A 27,371-nucleotide genomic window follows, 5' to 3' on the forward strand; every position below is an offset into this window, starting at 1 on the left:
ATAGTCGCAATTTAGCAATAAGACCACAAATAAATATTATTATGGGGCAAGAAGTCATATTTTTAATTATATTATTAAGTACCTACATTGATATATTTTTAAAGGTCCTGCGATTAAAGGATTTTAAAAAATATATAATTTCATAAAATAAAGGTTCCTAAATTTAAAGTGCACTTATTGGCTTCTAAGTACTTACTGGCTGGCAGATTTGTCATATCTTCTACAATATTAACCAATTCGAAGTAATTTTATCATCATTAAAAATATACCATTGGACCAAATTTTAATAAACCTTTTTTTAAATGGTAGGAATAGTCGCAATTTGGCAATAAGCCCACAAATAAATATTATTATGGGGCAAGAAGTCATATTTTAAATTATATTATTAAGTACCTACATTGATATATTTTTAAAGGTCCTGCGATTAAAGGATTTAAAAAAAATATATAATTTCATAAAATAAAGGTTCCTAAATTTAAAGTGCACTTATTGGCTTCTAAGTACTTACTGGCTGGCAGATTTGTCATATCTTTTACAATATTAACCAATTCGAAGTAATTTTTCTTTTATTAAAATAAATTATATATCCGTTTAAAACTAAGCGGTCATGAAAAATTATCACTATCCAAATAAACAGAAAAACTGTTTGCACGTGTTAATCCAATTTACAAAATATTGCACAAAATCTTAATATTAATTTGTCTAAAAAATGGTTCACAAGGTTTTTTTCAAATATTAAATAATATTTATTTATGAATTCAGTAAGGCCGATAACTATCGCTCATACACAAATAATTAAAAATAGAAAAACTAGCGATGGATTAACTTACCTACCATGGTACCATAGGCCTAATTGAAAATAATAGTATATTGACCAAAAATTAATGAAACAACTCAAAAGAGGGTTGAGTCCTTATCAGAAATCAGATTATAAAAAATTATTTTGACTACGCACTTAATTCCAGTTTAAGAAAAGCAAAAATATGGAAGAAAAGTGAAAATTTGAATTATACAAATAATTTCGATATGTACAATGTAAAAATATCAGTAATTCTATTTTTATTTTTCGTATTAACTACTCAGACAATTTTGATAATATTATTTTCATCCTCTTTCATGATGTTCAGTAAAAAAATGTACATCAATAGATCTAGCACTGTAGCCAAACGCACTCACAACTACACTACACTGCGATGCAGTGCGCTTTGTACCGTTGAGTGGGAACAAGCGTTAGAAGAAGAAAAATGCTGCTAGATATATTTCATTGAAGTAAACCCAGAGAAAGCGAATAAAAATATCGTTCATTTCTTTTCTTTTTACGAGTATCTAGCAGATAACGAACCTTTGAAACCATTTTTGCTGTCAAACACAAGATTTAAACTGACTGCCCAAATTCCTCCAATGACGTGGAATTTACTTTATATTTGAGAAAAAGAACCACTTGAAATAAATCATTAGAGTAAAACAGAGGGTAAATTTCACAATACAATGAAGAAAAAAAATTGAATGTAAAAAAATTTACTCCTAGCGAAATATATTATTATTACTAATTATTTCAAATCGATACAAATGCAGAATAGGATAGTATTTTATGTTACAAAATTTACAACGGTGTAAACTTTGATTATTGTCAAAAAATCGTTGTAACATTGTTATATCAAATACAATGATAATTCTCGTGTACATGAATAGCAATTCAGATTTGTATAGTCGCACTAAAACACCGGTTCCCAAACTATTTTAGTTCAACCGGTTAAGCAGTCGGTGTCACGTGCGTCGGTGTTCGAGCTGGCAGAATGGGCATTCAGGAGATTCAGAACACTAACGTATGAGATTTTTGTATTGCACACAAAATTTGCAATATTTGTAACAAATTGGCCAACCGCAGCATCTAGAAGCGTTCGAGATAAAAATAATCTAATGTTATTCGAGTTGATCGGTTATTATATCGATTTTTTTAATGATCTTTTGATTATGTATCCGACGACTATTGTAAAAATGTTGGAGGCAAAAAAAAAGTTCACTACTCTAAAGCTTTGCCCCCTGCTGAAATTATTGCGCGGTAATATTATTGTCTTTAAGCCCCCTTTTTCTGCCCTGAAGGTTGTCCAGTGCGCTCCCCGAACCCTTTGATGCCGCTTGGAAATCACTGCACTTAGCGTTAAACTAGGGCAATACAGGTCAGGATTTACAGAGTACATGGCGGAATAATACAATTCCCAGATCGCGTGCGACACAAGTCGATGTGATGCCTATCTCTGGAATATTTAGACACGACCTCACAGCTAATCTACGTGCTACGTTAAACTAGCTTGCTAAACAATGTACCATGAACGTTTGTTCGTCAGTTACCTAAAAACTATTTTTGATGGATTGAAATAGGATGGAAAAAAATTGTGTTTATTTTTTTTCAATTCACCTAATTTTTGCAGAAATATCTTATTGGTGAAATTACAGAAACCAGTTTAAAAAACGTGAATATTGAAAGTCATTATGGTAATATAAATTCGTAAGACTTTAAGAAAAATAGCATACACATAAAAGCAAAATATTTTTCACATTCAAGTTTTTTTTTTATTATTATAATTTTAATGTATTTTTTTGTAAAAAAAAATATATTTACTTTTTATTTTAAAATTAAATTAATATAGTATTTTCAGAGCAAACAATAACATTTAAAATGTAATAATGAGCCCTTTGACACTTTAACTTACAAAATATATTACTTAAAAAAACACATGCTTATGTTTTTCAGATAAATGCTAATATTTTAAAAAATTTCTCGAGAGCCGGGTTAGAAAAGAGAATCAGAAAATAAATTCTACAAATTAAACACTGTTAATCGATCAGATATAAAGATTGCTTCTCAATGTGTTCACGTACTCTGATACATTATTTCGAACAAGATGAATAACTCAGATAAACGATATTATTGCAATTTATTTAATGATAAATTAATACTTTTTGTCGTATAATTTTTTTCCACTTATTGATCAATCATCTCTTCTAAAATACAAAGGATTTAAGGACAATGAATTAACAAAACTCAATACTAATTAGAAAACTCAATGTGAAATAATGGCAAGAAAATACAAAGGAAATAATTAAATTAAGACTTAATTCCCCGGCATAAATGACGCACGAATTAAAGGCCCATCAGAAATAAATAAAAACTGTATAGACCACTGCTTCATTAAAAAAAATAAGATTAAAAAACAAAGTTTTATAGAAGGACAGTGAAATATTTATAAATATAGAAAGAATAAAATAAATCATAAGTTAAAATTTTTTGAAAACATCGAATACATGAAAGGTTGATAATGTCGGACCATTCTAATTATGTGTAATAATTATATTATTTTTAACTTTTCAATCTTCTTCTTCTTATTATTATAGGCCTTGCGGGCTGTTTTTAAGAGGGATTAGCCTCCTGCCACGTCGATTCCCAGCTATCGGCCCATCTCTTTGGTGGTCTGCCCGGGAGTCGTCTACCATGGGGTTGGCCGTACAGTGCGATGTGGGGGGAGTCTAGATGGTTCCGTTCTCCTCACATGCGCATACCATTGTCTTCTTCGTTGCCTTCCCCACCTAACGACATCTTCAATCTCGCATATTTCCCTGATCTTGGCATTTCTCAATCTATCTCGAAGACTCTTGCCTGTTATGCTTCTCAGAGTCTTCATTTCTGACACTCTAAGCGCGTTTTTTGTGGCAGCGGTGTCTGCTCTACTTTCGATTCCATACGTCATGATGGGTCGGACACAAGTTTTGTATATCTTGATCTTGCTGCCGATCTTCATCTCAGGGTTTTTCCATATAGCATTTTTCAGGCATCCTGAGATGGCTGCAGCTTTGTTCACTTGCCCCATCACACCCCTGTTTGAGCACACAGGTCCACACCCAGGTATTTAAACTTTTCCACCTGCTCTACCAAGACGCCATCCACAGTCACGCTACATCCCACTTGGGTGCGAGAGAACACCATGCTCTTGGTCTTTGTAGCGGATAACTTTTCAATGAGTTTTGTTATATCAGTGTATTAGAGATATTTGTATGTAGTACATTATGTCAATTAAGATTATATTATTCAACCCTTTGGACTAGAAATTGTATTCTGCATTTGCAATACTACTGGGAGATTCTGTAGCGGCTGAAATGGTTGCTATTTACTCAATAAAGTCATTTAATTACCTTAATAGACTCTCATGATAGGCACCGTATCGTAGTCGGGTAAACGCACGACTGCGAAACCGGCGTTGCCATTCGATTTCCGCCAATCGAAAAATTAATTTAAGAAATATTAATTTTAAGTTTGTGGGTACATGTAATGTATTTTTAACATTAAGTTTACCTTCCATTTCAAAACTATCCATTAAAATATATGCTTTGCGGTTATTCCTTGTCATTCCCCTCGTATAGTGTAGGTGTGGTTGGTTTTTGTGAATGTGTATAATAAGAATGGTGTAAGAGTTGTATTAAATCCATAACTTTACATTCGTTAAGATGCGATGAAAATATTAAAATCTTGAGTGTCATTTAAAGTGAGGATTAATCCGAACGTCAGTTACACTGTTTATTATCAGATCAGCATTATTTTCATTAGCCGTTTAAACTTCAAGTTGTTACTCAATTAGACGATTAAACTTTTCTACGGGGTTTGCCGCTGGAATCTTCTATTAAAGTTTTCCTGAAGAAAATCACGACGTCAGAGCTTTTATGTACTAACTTGCTAGGCAGTTGGTGAAATCACCTATTTTGACCATTTTATTTAGCAATTCAGTAAGTAATTTAGTAAAACGATTATTACTTATTTTTTAAGCGTTTGAAATTATAGATTTATGTTTTATGTTAGGTAACTGATATGTGTGATGTAACAGAATCGGAAGTATTAAATGAATTATTAAATGTTATGCCTAGTAACGTGTGTTATTTATTGAGAATTTACACAACATTATGAGAAATTAAACGGTTCAATTAAGGCGATATATGGTAACGCACTGATGTGGAGCCGGTCAGTTGCCTAAAGGATGAAAGTAAGAGGAAGAGGATTAATAGATGCTGTGAAGGTGTTTGTTTACATTTCATCTGAACATAACCGAGACCTCTGTTGTCATACATATTTTATTCGGCTGTAACGCTATCTCTAATCGGCAGGAATACATTTTATATTCCTATTATTTATGTTTTGTTATTCTCTCATTCCTCGAATTTAATTTTTTTTTCTTCTTAAAATGGATACTTAAGTAGTATAATTTAATTTATTCTGTTCTTTTAGCATAAAAATGATTGCAGTTAAATTTTACTTGTAATTCCGAGTTAATTTATATTTTCTTTATGTCATCCAAAAAAATATATTGAAGCGGGATACGAAAAAAGGAGAGCTCTCAAATGATACGAAAAACTCAACCTTCTAAAAGTGAGAACTTACTTTACGAAGATATCGCCAGAAGGATTTCCGGGAACCCTTCAAGGTGATCCGTTTTAGCTAGTGAGATTTTATGTCATTTTTTAAAGATATTTAAATTAACATTTAAGAAGAAAAAATGTGAATCAAATTTGAAATTCAGATAATTCATATTAATTTATCTAGTTCAATTTTTTTAAGGTTTAAAATATTTGCAAAGAATAAAATTACTTCTTCCATTTTGATCAGGATTTATCAGAAATATTTTTTCTTCATAAATGGTACATTTCAACAAAATAGCAATCAAGATAAAAATTGCAATATAAATTCATTACGATTAATATAATTCACCTTGCACCAGATACGGTGGTTTTTATCAAGAAAAATAGTAATTTATTTTCTAAACTTCTTGTACGGAATAAATGTACATTAACGGTCTAAAAAGCTGTATCGTCCAGCCAACCGAGATAAGAAAAGTTGAAAAAAATAACACATTAATTATAGAAAGGGAAATAATCACAACAACAGACAAAATGTGGAATGTTCAGAACGAATATATGAATGGAAAAGGGGGTACAGAATTAATGTTTTCTTTTCGCAATTTCAGATATTTTTTTGCAAAATACTTATCTGCGCTATTGTAGATTTGCAGAAAGCGAATGATCGAGTTGATTAAGAACATTTAAAAAAACTTGTTTAACTACAACGTTTTTAAATATTAAATATTTTTATATAAGGAAATTCGTATAAACTAATGGATATATATTGCTCACTCCTTTCAACGACGTCCCATATCAAAAATCGTTAATTTTCAGTTGTGCATGTTCTCGGAATGTCCAGAAAATGTACTTTATCCTAGCAAAAGTGCCATACTCTTAGCTTAATATTTACCCACTACTTTTTACTTACGTTGTTTTTGCATTTTGCAGAAAATGTATTGTTTAATTATTTTTTTAAATATACTGAATCATTTTCAAATGGAGAAAAAACCTTCAGGTTTTAACTAAAAAGATCTGTTGCACACTAAAAAGTTCAATAAATATATTGATATTTATATTAATAGTATTTTATTATACTCTTTAACTTCTCATAATATAAATTATATTTTTAAAACCTCCCGAAAAATCAAGTTTTTTGATATGTGACGTTGTTGAAAGGAATGAGCGATATGTGATTTGAATTTGGCCAGCATTCAATGTGAATACATTTTTTCTTCGACTCCGTAAAGTGATATGTCCTGGATTCTTGTTTTCTGGATATGTTGGATATTTCCAGTTCTATGATGGAAATATGTTTGATACGGAAGACGCAAGTGCAAAAGCTTATACTGAAGACTCTTGATTCTATTTATAATAATAAACGATGGTGAAATGGAAGGTAGGAATGTCATAATTTGCAGAAATCACAATCATACAAATGTGTGATTATAACAATTAATAAAACACAAATATTGAAAACACCCTTAAGAAAGTTACTTTCCGAAAATGGCGCTTATATAAACATGCAAAATTACAATTATTATATCTTCGTAGTAGAACTAATTAAGTATTTTTTGATGTTTTTAAAAAAAAATATTAAATTAATATTTTTATTAAATGGCATTTTTTTAATGTTTGCATTTGGTGCAGATACCCAATGAAGTGGGATAAGAAATTTTCAGCATTATTAGGTGGGTGGGAAGATATCTGCTTAATACATACTTTCAGCGCGCAGCTGGAAACGGGAGTCAAACGCCCTACAGATCGATCATCACCCCTCTTATTATTAACTGCTCTGCTCTTGGCACTTACCTGAAAAGAAGAGACATATTATAATTGAATATTTAGTATAAAGTAATCTTTCAAAACTTAATTACAAACTTTGTTAACTCTCTTTTCAATGATAATATAATGAAATCTTTAAAATTTCATCGTAAAAATGGAATAAAAAAATCTTAATTTATTATTCTGACTCCTGGCATGATCACTTTCAAGTATTTGAAATACTCGATCGTGTCAAGTTTTTCTCCGTCTTCTTTTACTTCTATACTGTATGAATTTTCACTTTTTTAGTTGTACTACTCGATAAAAAGTTTTTTTTTAATAAAAGAGAAATATTTGTGTTTTTATTATTTACACAAATATTTCAATTTTTCACTATTTCCGTGAACCTAATCGGCTCATTAATAGAAATAGGTATCAAATTGTGGTAAAGTGGGTTCGAACAGAAAAATTCTGACCTAAGAGTCCGCGATACAAACCTAACGTAACCTATAGTACCGAAAATGTAAAACAACAAATATAACCCCTGAATTCCAGTCTTCCTTACTCAAAATCTTATCATTCATGAGCAACGAGTCAGTAGATTCAAGATTGCTGTTGTTGCGATCGTCATATATTTTTCGGAATCTTTTTGAGACGTTTTAAAGGACGACCGCAAGAAGGATTTCGTTTTCCGAAATTTCATTTGAAGTTTTTAAGGACCCCAATATTTTTTTCCGCGGGAGGGAAAAAATTACTTTTTTTTTTACATTTAAGGACTAGGAAAAGGCATGCTCCTGAATTTTAAGATTTTAAAAATCTTTCAGGTTTTCAGAGATGTTATTTCTAATCTTCTTTTTACATATGTGTTAATTAATTACAAATAGGGATTTCCTTTTATTTCTAAGTAAACAATTTATACAACAAATACAAAATTGAATTACTGAATACCTTAATTTAGACGAAACTCCTAGTTCACTCAAGTTGTTTGGAGAAACAAAAATTTGAAGTGAATGAAAACAAAACCTAATAAATGTTCAAATAAGAAGCAATAACATGTTTCGAAAGTAACAAATGGATGAAGAAAATGTTTTATTTTATTTATGTCATCCGCTTTAGTAACAAACTATACAAATAATTGAAAAACAGACCGGAAAAACATTCGGGCCAAGAAAACGGAAATCACTAAGGGCCAAGAAAACTGAGTGGGTAACAACTTATTGGGTTGATGCAAAAGTAATGACCGTTTTTTATGATCCCAGGTAAAAAAAATTTTTTTTCTTAAATTGTGAAAAATATCTTCTTTTTTATGATTCCATTGCATAAAGGATGCTTTTCCTCTACTTTCTATTCAGTTTTGGCCTAGCCAGAGTATAGTAATGACCCCTTGTACTTTTTCAAAATGTCGCTTGATAAAGTGCATTTACGTCATTGTTTACTTTATGAATTCCGTAAAGACAATACCGCGAGTGTGGCAACCAAAAACATTTGTGAAGTGTATGGAGCAGATGTCATCAAAGATCGACAGGTACGAAGATGGTTTACAAAATTCCGATCTGGAGATTTTTCACTCATTGATAAACCACGTACCGGGCGGCCATTGAAGTCTGATGACGACAAGTTAAAAGTCATAATTGACACCAATCCACGTCAAATCATCAGGGAGATTGTGTCGATGACGGGAGTCAACCAAACAACCGTTTTAAAACATTTGAAGCGTATGGAAATGGTTTCGCGGTACGACGTTTGGATACCTCATCAATTGTTGGCTGCCAATTTATTGGATCGTGTTTCAACGTGCGTTGCTTTGAGTGCGAGACAAAAACATAAACCTTTTTTGGATCGTTTGGTGACGGGAGATGAGAAGTGGGTCGTGTACAACAACGTGACAAGAAAAAGACATTGGGCTATACCTGGACAAGCCCCATTAACAACTTCGAAGGCCGAAATCCATAAAGAAAGTTAAACTTTGTGTTTGGTGGGATGATAAGGGTATTGTGTATTTTGAACTCTTGGAATACGTTCAAACAAGTACAGCAGAACGATATTGTCAGAAATTATCCAAATTGAACATGGACCTTCAAAAGGATAGACCAAAATTGGTAAAAAGAAAAAGGGGTAGTGTTTCATCACGACAACGCGCGACCACATGTGGCTATGATGATCCAACACAAGCTAAATGAGCTAAATTGGGATGTTATCAAGCATCCACCGTATTCTTCAGATCTTGTTCTTTCTGATTTTTAATTATTCCGATCACTGCAAAAAAAATTAAATGATGAAAAAAATTATACAATAGAGCAGGTAAAATCATCCCTTACATCATTTTTCGCATCAAAATCCACAGAGTTTTTTACTACTGGTATTAATAAGCTGATAGAAAGATGGGAGAAGGTTATAAGAACTGATGGAAATTACATAATTTTTTAAATAAATAATACATATTAAAAAAAATTAAAATAAAATTATATGTAAAAAACGGTCAAAACTTTTGCATCAACCCAATAGTATCAAGATAAAAAATAAACGCTCTCAATGTGTATTTTTAGGTAATTACACCGATGAGTAACTAACTTTTAATATAACGTTTTGAAAATATGAAAATATGGTACGTAAACAAACTCCTGTTTTATTAATTAATTTAAATAAAAAATACTCACTATTGAATTAATTAACTAAACTTATAAGATTAAAAGTAATGGAAGTGTTACAAAGGTAATTCAGTTACCAAATACCTTATTATATATATATATATATATATATATATATATATATATATATATATATATATATATATATATATATATATATATATATATATATATATATATATATTATATATATATATATATATATATGACCTTAAAGCTCTTAAAAATATAAATACATACTTAAAAACAATTTTAGAATCTCCGTATAGTTTAATAACATGGATAACTGGTAAATTACTTACTCTTTTATTGTATGATCTATTAACACGAAAAAACAGGAAGTGATTAGTAGTAGTGAAACCGAATGTCAGATTTCAATGAACGCAACTAGTCGTTTGGATTTAGCCAACTAGTCGTATTAATTATTCGAAAAACTTCTGAGAAGAATTTATCAACTGAACAAAAAAATCCATATTTGTTTAAAAAATTGTACATTTTTATGCAAAAAGTATGAAATTTCAAAAATATTCCGACCTTATCAATATATTCTTGTTAGAAGGTAGCGAATGGATAGGTGGTTAACATCATTTTTAACAAGGAAAATAAAATGAAAAATGGAAAACGTGAAAACTCGTATATTTTAGCATGTTTAAAAAACCTGTCAGATGACAGATTTAACGCTTAACAAGATGACGAATAGTACTTCTGATGTTCCAATGTATAAATTATATAAGACCATATTTGTTCAAGCATGGCTTAAATTATATTTTTCTTACCGAAAATAGTATTCGATTTATGATAACCCTACAAACATGTATGTATCTACAAGGAAATCCAAAAAAAAAAACAAGTAGTTGAAGCGTTTTCAGATATTTGCCATTAATGAGTCAACTTATTTTTGGACTAGTCCGGCTTATATTCCTTACTGTAATGATAGGCGTTTTAAATATAATTCAAGAGGTTCGATTCAAAGGGGTGTCAAATTTAATTTGTGATTTTCACTGTTGCATTTATTTATTTTTGCTCTGGAATAGTACCTGAAGTCCAGAACGTATCACCCTGCCTTTATGCAGTAAATGGTAAGTTAATACTTCACTGATGCGGTGCACGATTAACCATTGGGTGCGATAAAGGTCAGTGGCTTCTAGACTAGATTATTTATGAACGTGGATGCTACGAGTCCATAGTCGTACATTTATGCTAACTTCAACATGTAATTTTCAATGAAAATAATAAAAGTGTTTTTACTAAAAGTCATATCAATAACCTATACTTTCAATATCAAGTTATGAAAACAAATAAGAAATCAAATTTCAAAATAAGAAATAAAAATATAAAATGTAAATTAAAATTGAAAAATCAAACAACTTAAATACTAAAAATCCAAACCTCTAGTACTGCCAGGTAAATAAACTATTGCGTTACCTTGCATAGGTTTTACAAAATAATTAAGAGTTACATTTAAAATGTTTGCGTAAAGCTTATAAAAAATAAGGACATTTTTTACGAAGCAGCCATTGATCAAATATTGTTTTCTTAATAAATAAGGTCAAAATAAAAGAAAAAGAAAAATTTAATTTTTTATGGTAAATTATGTCAGTGCCATAACAAAGTTCAAAGAAGCTGGAATAATTGAGCTTTCACGAAATGTTACAATATTACAAAACTTTATCCCATGACTATGAAATCGGTTTGTAATTGTAAAAAAATACACACAAAAGTAACACTCCTCAAACTGATTTTCCCATTTCGTTTTACAAGGGTTTGTTTTCTTTCAGGAATGATATATAAAGGGACATACCATATGTATAATCAAGTAGGCATATAGTCATTCATTAGGTAGTCCGGATCATAAATACAAGACCCCAGACAAGGCAGCGTGACTCGGCGACTCGGGTGCACGGCTACACGGCTACACGGCTACACGACTGTTTAGCGGAAACATTAAATCACGAGTCATGCATTTTATTTGCATTCCAGTGTATGCTATTTTAGGTGATAACAGTATTTAAAAAAAATATATACTGAGGGTATGATAATGAAGACAAATTATTTACAAATTATTTTTGAAGTATAAAAATTACGATAAACCTCGAATTCAGATAAAACACTTTACTTTTCCCAAGCATTGAATAGAACCGATTTTATTATTTTATTGGAACAAGTTTAAATCGCGTTTTAATCAAAATATGTTTTCATAAATATGAAAAATCTCACCAATCTACACATATTTAAAAAAAAATATTCTCGCTTCCTGTAGTTGAAAATAGCTTTTGAATTGCGTGTTTTCAAATTTATTAATAACAAGGAAAACGGTTTTAAAACAATTAATTACATAAATGTGTTTTGTTCAATATATAAGAAGAAAAAAACATTGTCGTAATCATTATTCACCTCCATAGTGAAGTGGTTTGGCGTCCACATCGGAGGCCCAGTTTCGATTACCAGGGGGCTCAAAATAAATGTTAGTGGTTTTCCATTCTAATATTTATTTCATTTCCTTGGACTCGTGAATGAAGCGCAGGACTGATCACCTTGGCTTCATGTATTTAACGATCAAGATAACAAACACGCTTCCATACTATGCACCGCCTTAGACATCATTGAGTGTGAATAAAGATTAGATGAATAGTAACAATTTACTCATTATATTATACATGAAAAAAATCTGGTATTTTTTATTGTTGAATATATTTGATGAAATTTCAGTTCTTTTCTGTTTTGATCTATAATGCATTAATATTTATAAAGTTAACTTGCGTATTTCATTCAATTATATTTAAAAAAATATTCTCTCATATAACGAAAAACTTTCGAACCCATTTTTAATGTGAATAAAATGTACTGAACGAACTTCAGGTTCCGACAAAGGTCAAATGTGATTTCAATCTCTATGGAACTTTGTTGCGAATATTTTTCATTTAAAATCATTTGCGATCTCCTTTGTAAGTCAACTTTTAAACCATACGATGCTTGAAATAGTAAAATAATGAGCGTCATCAACTGCGGTTATTGCCAAAATATATTTTCTACGAAATGAAAAATACACATTTTAATTGAATAAAATAAAATATGAAAGAACAATTTTCAAAAACGATCTCCAAATGAGAGTATAAATGATAAGAGAGTACCAATTATTCGGATAATACCTGATTCGTCAACGACGAAATGAAACTTTAGGAACCATTTTTCCCCGACCTCTCTTATTTTCTCGGTATTGAAATCTAATTAAACCTCAAAAAATATGGTTCAAGCATTTTTGTAAACGAATGAATTTAAATTTGTGCTTAACGAGATTTTTAAGGATTCCGAAAATCAGATATATACCATTATGAGACTTAATTCAGACGTAATCCAAAAATCTTTTAAGACCTTGATCTAATACTAAGTATTTTCTTGCCGCAAAATTTTCGTATAAACCAAGTGGAAAACAATTATTTACATAAATTGAACATCACATAAATAAACAATAAACCAAACATTCCCTGATAGTATAAAACTAGCATTCTACACAAAAAAATTAATAATTTTTTTAAAACACAAAATAATTATGGAAATATATTGGACAACAATGGCATATATTAATTAAACTGCTACTTCATAAATTTATAAATATTTTATGACTTTCAGTAAATTTTAAACAAAAATCAGGGAACATGAATTATGTTTAAGAAATAACAGTACATATTTTTAAATTCGCTAATCATTTTAATAGATAATGATCACAAATTTAACAAAAATAATGTGGAAATTGTAAAAATAATTCATGCGAAAAGTCATAAACTGTATCATTTTGAAATAATAGAAATTCATAAAAACATAAATAATAATAAACCCATATTTAACCATATGACAATGACTCTGTATATTGTCTAAGCTCCCACTGATAAGAAATAAAAAATAATTATAAATAAGAAACAGCTCCCCTCTTCAAACTTCAACGTCCTAAGGACCCAACTCTAAAATTTAGAATTAGCTTGAAATACGGTGTTTAAAAGTGATGCGGAATGCTTTGAAACACGTATCGTAATAGATTTTAAGAAATAGTGGTATGTACCAAGTAAAACTTAAATTAAAATGAAAACGTTTTTCAAAATATTTTGAATGTGTTTAAATAATCCAATCATAGATAAATATTGTGAACTCAATCACGTAACGTTACAAGGTCGTTTGGTTGCTAGCCTATGATAGGTCCTGAACTCTGAAAATCCCCAGACTTTCATATACTTGCTGACGACCCTCAAAGGCTTGTTTAAGTGATTACTTTATAATTCCACCCATTATTACATTATTGAATGTAACACGTGTGTAAAGAGATCTTTAAACCAGGCTATGAAGGTCGTCAGCACCGTAAATGCCCAGACATCCATATTCTTCTTCATCTTTGATGAGATGTCAAAAAATAATATGAAAAATAACTAAATTGTGAACAAGTGTTTGGACACACTCAAAATGTTATAATTTAAATGATATTGTATTTTAAACTTATTTTATTTAAACAAATACATTCTCGTATTTAATTTTCGTTTCATTTCTTCATAAATTTCAATTGATGTATTTATATGCAAGCAGATTTTGTGATTGATTTTTTTTCTTTCATCTTCTTCTTCATCTATGCTGATATGTCAAAATGAATCCGTTATTATTTAAATAAATAAAAAAATCTACAATCCAATTCAATTTAATTATAAGATTTTCTCACTGAAAATTAATGTTTCACCCTTCACAAAACATAGAATTAAAGAGTGATTTACTTATACTAATTATTAAAGAGCACTAACCTTATAACGAAGTATCAGAAATTAAAAAAAATGTTATTTCGTGTATCCATTTAATATCTAATAGACCATAGATGTTAAGGAAAATATTCAATTTAATTTTTCGTGTATTTCATCGAGTTAATTGTCATTATTTTGTTTCTTCACATCAATTTTTATTTTCAATATAAAAGATTTTTAGAAACACTCTATTACGATTTAAATTGTCCGTGCCAGCAAGGAATAAAACAGTCATCAGCATACTATTTATATCATCATCAGCATAGTACTTAACATTTTGATGTCGTTAGTCACGACTGAAAATAAAATTTGCAAGTGTAACTTGATGCATCAGAAGTCTGCTTTGTGGGCTACAATATATGTGATGATTGTTTTTCTTCTTTCATGGTCAGTCTCCACCCGTCTTTATTTTCTGCTCGTTTTTTCGGCGTACCCGCTATAGCGCATGTCCGAGATAATTTGGTCCAATTAGTTCATGCGGTGTTATCCTCTATAATAAGTGCCTTCGCACATGCCCTCCATAACTGTAAGGAGCAATCCTGGGTGTTTTATATTATAACCTATCCATTTGGCTCACTGTTGTATTATTTTATTAAGTAAATAGCTCTCCAGGCTCCCCAGCCCTGCTTAGTACTTTGTTGTTCCTTACATGTTCCGACCAATGAATCCCCAACATGCGCCCATAGCACCACATCTTAAACGCCTCCAGCCACCTTTATTCTGTCTGGTCCAAGTTTAGCTTCCATGCAATAGTATGCTCCAGACTGGTGCTTTAATTAAGGTTTTCTTGTTTTTAAACCTACATTATTCAATTTTTTTATATTCGTTGTTAAATACTATTCCTAGCTTGTTTTATCCAGCTGACTTCTTCTGATTTTGATCAACCATCCTAATTAATTTTGCTGCTCGAATAAAGAATACATTACTCGTGTGATATTTTAACTATCTAGAATAATGTTTTTCTTTGATTCCTCTCTTTTTACGACCTTGCATTTGGTTTTTTCTTGATTTATGGTCATGTTATATTTTCTTATCAGTAAGTATCAGTAAGTTTTTATTCTACTGAACGCTTTATTGAATTCATTTTCACTGTCGGCAATCAGTGCTTTACCGTCTGCATACCTTATCGTGTCTATCTTCTGTCCTGGTATTTTCACCCCCGGCCAATTCGCAAGCGAGCCTTCTCTTCCCCTTCCCGCACCGCATTCCAATCTCCCATCAATATCACATTGTCTTCTGACTTAGCTCCTGACTTAATTTTATGTATAGCTTCTGCCTACTGCGAGTCTTTACTAGAAGAAGGCATATACATTTGTATCGATGTCGTATCTGTTGGCTTAGTATCTTATTTAACTAGAATAATTTTGCCATCATATTGCAAATACCCGTTGGCTCTTTTCCCTAATTCTTTTTACATTACAATGCCAACACCTCCCTGTCCAAGCTTATTATCTATGGTATCACTGTGTATCAGTTTGTAGTCTCTAGTCCATATAGTAAGTAAAACTTATTTTTCTTTCATCAGTAGTAGGTATAATATATTTCTAAGCTCGATTTTAAAAGTACAGATTTGTAAATAAGGTTAAACAATAAAACAAGCATTATAAGACTTGGTATTAAATAAGGTTATAGAAAGTTCCCGAAAAATGACTAAGTATTTAATGTCAGTATCATCGATTAACTTAAAACTGTTGATTTCTTAAAAATAAAACTGTAAAATAATCATAATTAATATAATGATGCAATCCTTTAAAACCTTTGTCTTTTAATTATTTTCTGCATTATTCGACTGATAAGACACCCGTTAATTTTAGTACGTATTTGACTCGGTATCAGTTAAAATATATAAATTATATCACAAATGTATTTTTTATAAATATTGTGTATCAAAAATCAAGAAATGTTAACACTGATTTTCAATTTCATGAAAATTATCCAATTTGAGGAAAAAAAGCAAAGGTAAAATATGAGACATCTTGTGGTTAAATTTTGGAAATACCATTATAAAGAATCTTAGCACAAGAAAACAATTAACTTTCTATAAGGCCGCATACTGCAGATGTTATTCTGGATACTTTTTGAAAATCCTACGTTTATTAATAATATTGACCAAAATTACCGGAAGCTATAAACTTAAAAAAAAAACAGTAATCCGTGCCTTATTCGACACCACTGCCACTTTCGATATGAATTTTCTATAAAACGGATTAAATTGATTATATCCAATTAGGTACATAATGTAAATATAAGTAGCAAACCAGTTTTAAGTCATTACCGATTTCGCTAGCATTTGGTTACATTAATCATTAACGTAAAGGTCATATTTCACGTCAACACGTCACGCTCGTTCAGTCTCAATACCCTTTTCAGCATTAGGCGTATTCCTACAAGAATTTTATTTAAGGCAGTAAAAAATATTTAGGTCTATCGGTAAATGCTTCAAAGAAATATTTGAATATCTCCTAGTTTAACTTTTCACATCCAATTCATTTTCATCAGTATTTTGACGTGATGTAAGAAATAATCTTAATGTAATAAGAAGAATCCTAATAATAATAATCGTTGATATTTTACTGGATCGATGTTGTGTATTGAATCACAATGCAGATATAATTAATATTAAAATAATCAATATATAAGTATCTAATTAAAACTGAAAATAATATATTCTCCATTTTTAAACAAAGAACATGTTTAATTCTTAATGCAGATACAAGTATAAATAAGATATGTACATTAATTTTATTATACATACTTATATGGTATATTATATTCTTTGTGTATAATTTTAAGTCAAACAAATTCATTTTCAAAATAAAATTCGGACATCTTTCAAAAATTTATTTCTTTGAAAATCCTCTGTAATGATTTTCTCGGAATAATAAAAGGACTGACTCAGACGTTTTCAAAATAACCAAAACACAATTTGATCGTTCTTTGATCTGCGTATCTCAATACATTAACCTTTATTTAATGCTCGACACGAAAGGCCATGATCATGATAACCCAACTTTCTTACTCATATTATAATGAAATGGCGTCACAGCACGAAATGTAGAAAGCGTAATGGTAAAACACAATACAATTTTGTACCTTGTAAGAATATGCTAACAGCCTTACGACTCGTTATTTGTATTGTACGTAGAAAATCTATTGTAATTAGGCATTATCTCGAGAATTTTTAATAGTCACGTCAGTATTATATTAAAGATCGTTACACAGAAGGTGTACCGTTTTTATAAATGTTCAAATTCAGAAAACAAAGAACTCATACCTTGCCATTTATTTATTTAAAACATACATATTTTAAAGTGAAAATGATTTTTAGCTAGTCTTAAGAAATTCAAAATGTTAAAAAAAAACTTTTGTTTCGTTTAATAAAAAGTAGATTTATGCTTTTTCTTGTTTGTTTTTGTTTTCCCTTTACTTTTGAAAGTGTTTTGCGATAGAAGTTATTAGATCAGGAAACGAAAAAGACCTGTCACAATTTATAAAAAAATTCACGCGACATTACTGTTTGTGTCCTGAAAAACGGTGGCTCAATTCAAAATTTTCAATTCAATCCAAAATTCTATCTCTTGAAACGAATTTACTATATTTTATCTCTTTTGTTATTTGTCATTATAAAACGTCATTAAATTTGATTCGTCTATGTTCCCAATTTATCCCACAGAGCTTCTTTGAATTATAAACACAATAAAAAAAATCAAAGCTAAATTAAAAATAATTTTCTTTAAACAGGTGATATCTAATATTGTCGTGAATTAAGATACATGACGCTTCCATAACAAGAATAAACCATATAAACATGTTTACAATATTTTATGATATGTTTCGTGAACCGTAAAACGTGACAATAATAAGGATAGTAATACATTTGAAGAAAATCAACTTTGTACTCAAATTATTGTATATAAATGATAATGATGACGTTCGTCAATCTAAAGTTATTTTTTTCATCATTGATAAATATGATTGTTTAATATCATTTATTTTAAAATAATTTTACTTTTTAAGTAATAATATATTAAAATGCTTATGTTGAAACAAAAGAAAAATTTAACGTTTAATTAATGACGTTTTCACTTACCGTTAAGAGGTGCCGTCGATTAAAAAAATTGGAATATTCTTCAACTACATAGTTGTTCATACAAAATGTGAATATTCTTCAAATACACCTAGAAATGTCAGAAGAAAACTTAGATCTAACAAGTAATTAAAAAAAAAATTATTCTTAGATTGCAACATTTAAAACTGAATTTGTGTACATTAACGTGTCCATTCATTATTTATATAAGGAATGTACATGCGTGCAATAAGTTACTTAGAATTGTCCAATGAAATAGAGCTATTGATAGTTGAAATATTAATAAACATTAAAAAGCGTTTTAAAAACGTATTTAATTCATATGGAGCCGAAATTTTCCAGTGCTTTTATAAAATTTGATCGATAAATTTCATGAATGTACTTAAATCTTAATCACTCTAGCAAAAGGACTAATATTTAAGCGAGTTACGAATAAAAAATTCTGTAAAAATACCAGAATATGCATATATGCATAAATTATATGTTTATCGACTTCAATTCGGTTTACAAATAATAATAATACGTGTAATCTTATAATTACTTCTTTACATACAACTTCATTGTGTCATTAATATTACAAATTTAATTAAGAATGTAAATGAAGCGAAATAATTAAGGCAACATAAAAGAAGACCATTCATGTTATAATTCGATTTGAAATTAATCAGAATTAACTCTATTCTAAAGGGTGAGTGTTAGTTATAGTCCCTTATTCTATACGTGCGTATATAATTCGGGAACTGAATAAGACCAATGGCAGAATTCAATAATGCTATTACAATTTGACCTTGTAATAAACAGACTACCCAAAATAAAGATATTAACTATTTTATTAATGTATTGAATTACGCCGCTTTAAGTATGACTAAACCATAATTGTTATGAAAGTTATTTACTTCTATTTATTTATCGTTTTTCTATCCTAAAAAATAATTTATGTAAAAATATTGCTTTATAAATGTTATTTTATAAATTAGTCCCTGAGCGTGTTTTGAGAATTGGCCTACACAGGAGCTATTAACATCTGTTAAAATTATAGTTGCTGTTAAAAATTCATAAGTTAAATCATTATGATTATCTTATACACACCGATAAACAACGGAGTTAATTTTAACTCTAGCCTACATTAAAGTTGCTTCATCTCTTTAAAAGACACAAAATTAAGCGCTAAGAATATTAGGTAGATTAAAAGGAGTTTTTTTTTTACATAATGATGCAAAAAGAAAATCTAAGAAGAAGATGAAAGAAAAAAATCAATCACAAAATCTGCTTGCATATAATAAATCAATTGAAATTTATGAAGAAATGAAACGAAAATAAAATGCGAGAATGTATTTGTTTAAATAAAATAAGTTTAAAATATAATATCATTTTAATTACAACATTGAGTGTGTCCAAATACTTGTTCACAATTAAGCTATTTTTCATATTATTTTTTGACATCTCATCAAAGATGAAGAAGAATATGAAAGTCTGGGCATTTACGGGGCTGACGACCTTCATAGACTGGTTTAAGTGATCACTTTACACACGTGTTACATTCAATAATGTAATAATGGGTGGAATTGCAAAGTGATCACTTAAACAAGCCTATGACGGTCGTCAGCCCCGTAAATGCCCAGACTTCCATATACTTCTTTATCTTTGGTGAGATGTCAAAAAAATCAATTAAATTATGTGAAAAATAAAATATTACTGTAAAAATGTAGATTTCAAAATATAATATGAATGTGATTATTAGATTAATGTGAATACTCAATTGTATAACTTTAAACTTGTATAAAATCAATCGTTATTTTATATTTATATATATTAAACATGATCTCGGTAAAAAATTCGTTAACCGTATGATCTGCTTTGTAGATCTTAATTGAATTTTATGACTTCTTCTCCGTCTTATTCCTCATTACTCAGGTTGTGGAAGCAATGACTCTTCTCCAGTTATCCTTTGACTGCGGTGCACCTAGCGTTCCGACCACCGAGGTGCCTGCTGCTGCCTTAATTTGACCGGTCCATCGTATGGGGATCTTCTTCTCCCTTTTTTCCCCTCCAGGCTGCCGATCACAACCAGTCGTTCCAGACTATCCTCGTTGCCACGCGCAACGTGTCAAAAGAACTGGAGAATCCGTCGGGTACCGACATTGGCCAGAGTCAAGCCATCCAATCGTAGTTTCTGGCGAGTGGAATTGTTGGTGCGTCTAACTGTCCATAGAATTCGGAGCATGCGCCTCAAACACCACATTTCGAAAGCGTCAATTTTTCTCCTTTCTGCTGCTTTTATGATCCATGTTTTAGCAACATAGAGAAAAATGGATTGGACCAACCACCTGACAAGCTTTATCTTGGAGTTGTTGCTCACACCCCTCTCTTTTCATATTTGTCTAGTTTAGATATGGCACTTTTGGTGATGGTGATACGACATCTGATCTCTCCTTCGCAAGTTCCTTCATTGCTGATTTCAGATCCAAGGAACTGAAACTCGTTTAATCACTTAGTGAATGTTGAGAATCTATTCTCTTGTTCCTCTTCCTTTCACAAAACTTTATGACAGTATATGTAAAAGGTAGCCTATTAATGAATTTTAACTCGATCTTAAATAGTCATAAGTTTTGCCTTTCAATATTTCGTATGTTTGAGTTGTACAATAATGTATATTTAGAATTGAAGTATCAAATATCGAAGTGTCATGAAGATTGTATCACAGTTTTTCGGAATAAAAACTGGGTTAATGACTTAAGAATACAAAGACGACTATTCTAAACTGTATGTCTAGCATTAAAAAGAATATATTCAAAGGTGCTCAACATTTCTAGTGGAAAACGAGTGTAAGGTCAAAACGGTAAATCGATAGTTGTGCGCGGAGTAAGGAAATGGCGAGCGATGCCAAAATAACCGCCTAGGAGACTTGGCTAACAGACAAGAATTTCTCGGAAAGCACCTGTCCCTTATACTGAGATCTGGCATCGTTTAATGTGTATCAACTCTGCGATTTCGGTAAAAATAATTAAAATTCATAAGCATAAAAATATCAGCTCATAAATTTAATAATGGCCTCTTGAGATCGTGATTTCCACAACATGTAGAAATTTGTTTTTAATCATATCTGAACTGATCTCAATCACATGGTGATGACTAACGCCAACCGAATCCAACCGACGCTGACGCCGACGCTGACGCCGACGCTGATCTACGCTAAATGACGTTATATCCAATTTACTAGAAAAGATTTCTACTGGCAATTAGCGTTTCCATTTTAATAATCAACCAATGTAATTTAAAAATTTGTCCGCCTCTGTTGTAAAGCGTTCAGCATATTTGGCTGCTAGAGGTCTCGGATACTATTCCCAGGAGGTTCAAAATAAATGTAAGTGCATTTTCATTTCAATGTTTATCGTATATTATCCTGCGCTTACCTTCATGTAATAAATGATCGAATCAACATTTTATAAATCTGATACGGTACCCTATGCACCATTGTGTGCAGATAAAGGCCAGTAGTAATGTAATAATAATTATTTTGATATATGTATTATACTCGCCCTTCAGCAACGTGGTGAATATTTAAAAAATGTTCTCCTCAATGATACTCATCCTCATAGAGTAGATAGTAAAAGGGCTTCGATTCAACTGATTTTCATTTATTTCAACTTTAATTGACATATACACATGATATTTGGTAAGAACAAAAAGAGGTTGGGGTTATTTCAAGCAAACCTAACGACTTTGTTTATTTGTCCCGAAATGTGAGATGGGGAAGTGACCGATACCCATGTACTAGTACTTAATTAACATTAACAAAGTATGCCCGTTTATTTTGATAACAAAAATGCTATATCGAGCTATTGAAAATGCCTGAATACTGTCACCGACATTCCTTTATGAAAAATGAAAGTAGAATGTGAAATTGTCGTAGTTCACGTATTTCCAGATGAAAACAAAAATTTTATTACTACAGAAGTAGTTTTAATGTTTTTTTCGATTTTCTTTTGGAAAAGGGATAAAAATAATCGTATGAATCACCCTATATATTGATTTTCAAAGGAGGTTGAGAAAATAATGGCATTGTGAGATAAACGCTCAAAAGATTTTCCGGAACTGATAAGTGAATATCGGATTCCGAAGCGTATCACGGTACTCATATTAAAAATAGTAGAATTCCACGCAGCTTTCGTGAAGGAAACAATGGTACAATAAGGATCTTATTTCAAAAAGCGGAAGAGCTTATCTTGTAAATAACTCATAAAATCGAAGGTCGTTAAATATTTAAAAATTATTAAACATTTCTTAAAATAAAGCTGTAGTGGTGAAATTCCTGGAAACTGACTATGCCTTTTTAAAAAATTATTTGATATGAAGCGAAAATTTTTAGATAAATAATAGAAAAAGTTAAAATTTTAAACCTATACAAAACTTAATGCCTTCCTTATAAGAAGAAAAAAAACAAGGGATTTCCAAAAAAAGTTTTCAACTTTAGAGAAAATTCTTCATTGAATAGTAATTTGATACATATTTTACTGAAGTAAAAGGATTGATGTTCTGTTTGTTTACTTATTTTCTTTGTTATGAGAAAATCGCAAAGCAATATTAAGTACTTTACAGATAAATATAAGTAGACGAACAATATAGATTTTTTTGTTTTTGTTAAGAAAAACCAAAATATGATGAGTACATAAATGAATCTCCTAAATAGTAAATTAGTTAAGGTTTGTATTTTTCCAAACTTTGTTTCGCTGTTTATCTAGTTTAGTGCAAGAAAACTTTATTTTCGACTGATAATGTTTACTAAAAAAAATCCTAAAAAACTAGAAGGAAATTATGATTATTTAAAAATGTATGTACAATGTAATTTACGTATAAAGTAGGAATTAGCGGTGACTAACGCCAATGAGGTGAGTCACAAATTCTCGCTATTTATTTGCGTTTCAAGTACGGATCAAGAGACATTAATTTATATTATTTTTGAAGCGCATGAGTGTTACTAAAGAAGAATTCACATGTATGTATGTACTCACAATTATTTTATGTATGTATTTTATGTAATGTATTTTATGAACTTTTAAATCAAATATGAAAGAAAAACGGCAAATTAAAAGCAATTTCAATTAAAATATTGAAATTTGAAAGCTAAGTGTAAAAATGTAAAAAGAATATCTAGTTTGTGATATTCTGCTTTGAATATTAAAGGACGTGAGAAAGTACACGAGGTTCCACGGTGTAGTTGGGAAACGCTCAACTGCAAAACTGGCATGGCGTCGGCGTCGCGGGTTCAATACTCTCCGATTTCAAATTGAATTCACGACAGATTTATTTTCAAATGGTGTTAGTGTTTAATATGTCTTTTCACATTTTACCCTCTCAATTTTCTATCTTGTTTGAACAAAGAAGGCTAAAACAGATGTTTTGCAAGTTACTCTTTAAAAAAAAATAACGCGTAAGATCTCACAATCTTACGCGTTCTGGGGTGGATTTCTCAAAAAAGGTTTGTTATTGTGTGAATTGTATACTTGAAATCATATTTACTTGTGTTTATTTCTTTATTCCGAGTCGTAGGTCCAAGTTTACCGTTACTGATACTGAAATAAGAATGATGTTATAGCGGAGTAGGTACTGTGGCAGTTTTACAAAACACAACAAAAAATCCTTTCCGCATATTGATTTTAGTTGTAAAAAGTAGCATAAGAATCGTAAAATTTTAGTTGTTATTTTATTTTTAACTAATGGCCGTTCAAAAACATATTTTGATTTGTATTTTGTATTATTTCATAACTTATTATACCTTCAAACGTATGTTGCATTGCGTGTATCTAAATATTCAAATTTTGCATTGAGTGCATTAAGACAGAACGGAAGCGGTATGTAATATGCATGATTTGAGTAGAATACAGATATGTCTGTGAACGTTATAAAATCATAGGTAAAAAAGCACAATAAGCCATTGCGCAATTTTGTCATTTAATATGTAAGTATATTGCAAAATCTATGACGCGTTTGAAATCCCTATTCAACCTTCCGAGCTCGGTACAGTAGTAAGACACGGAGCGCCTGCTGGGGTCTGACAGAGGGTCGGTAATAATTATGTAAGTAAATATATGCAATTTAATATACAAGATGTGTGTGTATTTAATAACATTATTATTAGTATTATGCAAACAAATACATATACGCACAAAAACAAAGTAAAAATAATTATGGTTGTAGAATTAAACTATCTTATAATACTGAATAATTATCACATATTTACGGTATCATTTTTACTTTATCTCAAAAAATATTCACAGACTAAAATTTTTTAGTTATATTGCTACCTGAAATCATAGATTACATATAACACTTTACATTTTTAGTGATTTAAATGGGAATGGAGTATTTTATCTCTACGCATATACGAGTATGCAGATTTTTGGGTACTCGCTTAAGGAGGACATTTAAAAAATTCCATTATTGTTACTTCTAACAAATTTATATAATTATTCAATTTAAAATTTTTAAAAAAATTTCGAAACATTTCATTCTCAAATAAAATTATCATAAATAATACACCTTTTCATTTTTATTCAACTAATTAAAACGGTAATTGTTTTAACATACTGTACGTAAAAGCATTTAATACAAATTTAATGGGACAAACAAAATGTGAAAACAGTCAATGGGAAGTTTTTAAAGGTAGATAATAATGAAACGAAAAATGTGAAAAATAAAATACTTTGTATAATATTATGTCCTTCTCCATTCCTAATATTTTTTAAGGTCCCGCGACTCATAAATGTTTCTGATATTTAATTCCTGCGAATCCAAAGTAAACAATTAATGCTTTTGGGAACGTGCTCCAAAAAGAGGTTAATGTTTCGAAAAAAGTCTCGATAAAATTAATTTCATACATTCTCTAAAGTATTTTATTTAAATATGAAGGAATTTTATTAAAAAAATACTTAGTTGACGATTTATCAAAGGGATATATGTAGTATAATAAACTGTTTAGTACGCAACGGAAAATGGTGAATAATTTTCTGAAATACTTGTGTGTGATTTGTCACAGTTATGAATTTAAAAATATTTTGTCAATCCTTGTCAAATGGTAATTATGAAGTCCAGCGTAATAAGACTATATTTATGAACTAGTAAAACTAAGTGAAAACTCTATTAAATAAACATTTCCAAAAAATAAAGGAATATTTCAAGAATAAGGATTTCAAAATGATAAACTTATTTTGCACAATAACAGTATTATAATGTGTAAATTTTAAATCCTCCAAAAAAGGCCAAAGATCATTAATTTTTTGTTTATAATTTGAAAAAAAGAGTTCCATCATTTTCACACAATTTAGATTTTTATAATTGTATTTCAGGTTTATTATTATGTGAAATTTAGTTTATATTATATTAAAAATTTAAATGACAATTTCTCACAAATGTAATACACGGTGACACGACAAAAATGACAGGCAAAACTGGGCTGTCCAAACTCAAAACACAGTACGGGACATTTTTTTAGTAGTACGTTTTTTTTGCATTTTTGGACTAAGTAGATTCTACTTACTCCAAAAATTTAAAAAAAAGTACTACGAATAAATTTCCCTTACTGTGTTTTTAATTTGGACAGCCAAACTGTTTGGGTACTTAACTGTTGATTGCATTTTCGCGGAGTTTTACGTATTGATATGGTATCAAGAATTAACCGTTTAGAGTTTAGAGTGCTCTTTAGTTTTAGAGAATGATTCTTCTTAAATCTACAAACTTATCTTAAAAAGTGATTATATTTTTTTAAATTTCCTTTTAGAATTAATGTTTCTAATAAGTGCATTTTACCTACATGTATATTTTGCATTTTTTTAAAATAAGAGGTTATATTTTTAAATAAAAATTATATTAATTTTACCAATTTTTAATATTATAATGAATTTAAATTTACCGAATTTCAGGACCTACAACAACGGTCCATCCTCGACGCCTTCTGGCTACTCTGCGACTCATAGCGGCAGATACTCGAACCTCACTAGAACTTCCAATCGAGTTTAGCGAAGCTTCAAACCGCTGCCGTACTGCGTCCGGTAGCGAAAGCTCTCCGAATTTTTCCTCCGCCTCTTCGGAAGGGGTTCTAACGAGAGCTGTTTTACCGGCTCCGCTTGACGTCATGGTGTATGTTCTCGGATAAACAAAAGAAAAGGTACCTACAAAGAACCCCCCCTTATAAATTATTCATTCATCAAGTTAATTAATATTTTTTACGTTTGCATCACTAACTTCATTTTTACGGAATATTCATCAAATGCTATCCACACACAAGAAAAATTAAAGCGTTGTTTAATTTAAAGAACTTTTTAACAATGAATAAAAATAATTTATGATTAAAAAATTGATGTGTCTAGGGTCAGGTATTTTTATATGTATTTATTTTTAAAATTGAGAAAAAATAGAACAAAACAAGTATCGTTTACATCACTATACACTATTCACTTAAGGAGATTTAAACATAACAGTCACGACATAAAGCACTTGAATTGGGACATTACAACATAATACTGCACTTTGTTATGCACGCACTTTAATTTTAGAGGATACACATTTTAGATTCTCATTTGTCCGATTTTGATAAAAGTTACAAATAACTGGGATGAGCGCAATTTAACTGGACATCAGAAATAAGCGACCGATTTTCTGCTGGAGGAATATTGCGACAGATTTAGTTTAGTAGGAATGTGGAGCAGATAGTAT

The sequence above is a fragment of the Brachycentrus maculatus genome, unplaced genomic scaffold, assembly GCF_059751285.1.
Source record: "Brachycentrus maculatus isolate JH-2025_06_01 unplaced genomic scaffold, ASM5975128v1 h1tg000963l, whole genome shotgun sequence".
NCBI classification, from domain to species: domain Eukaryota; kingdom Metazoa; phylum Arthropoda; class Insecta; order Trichoptera; family Brachycentridae; genus Brachycentrus; species Brachycentrus maculatus.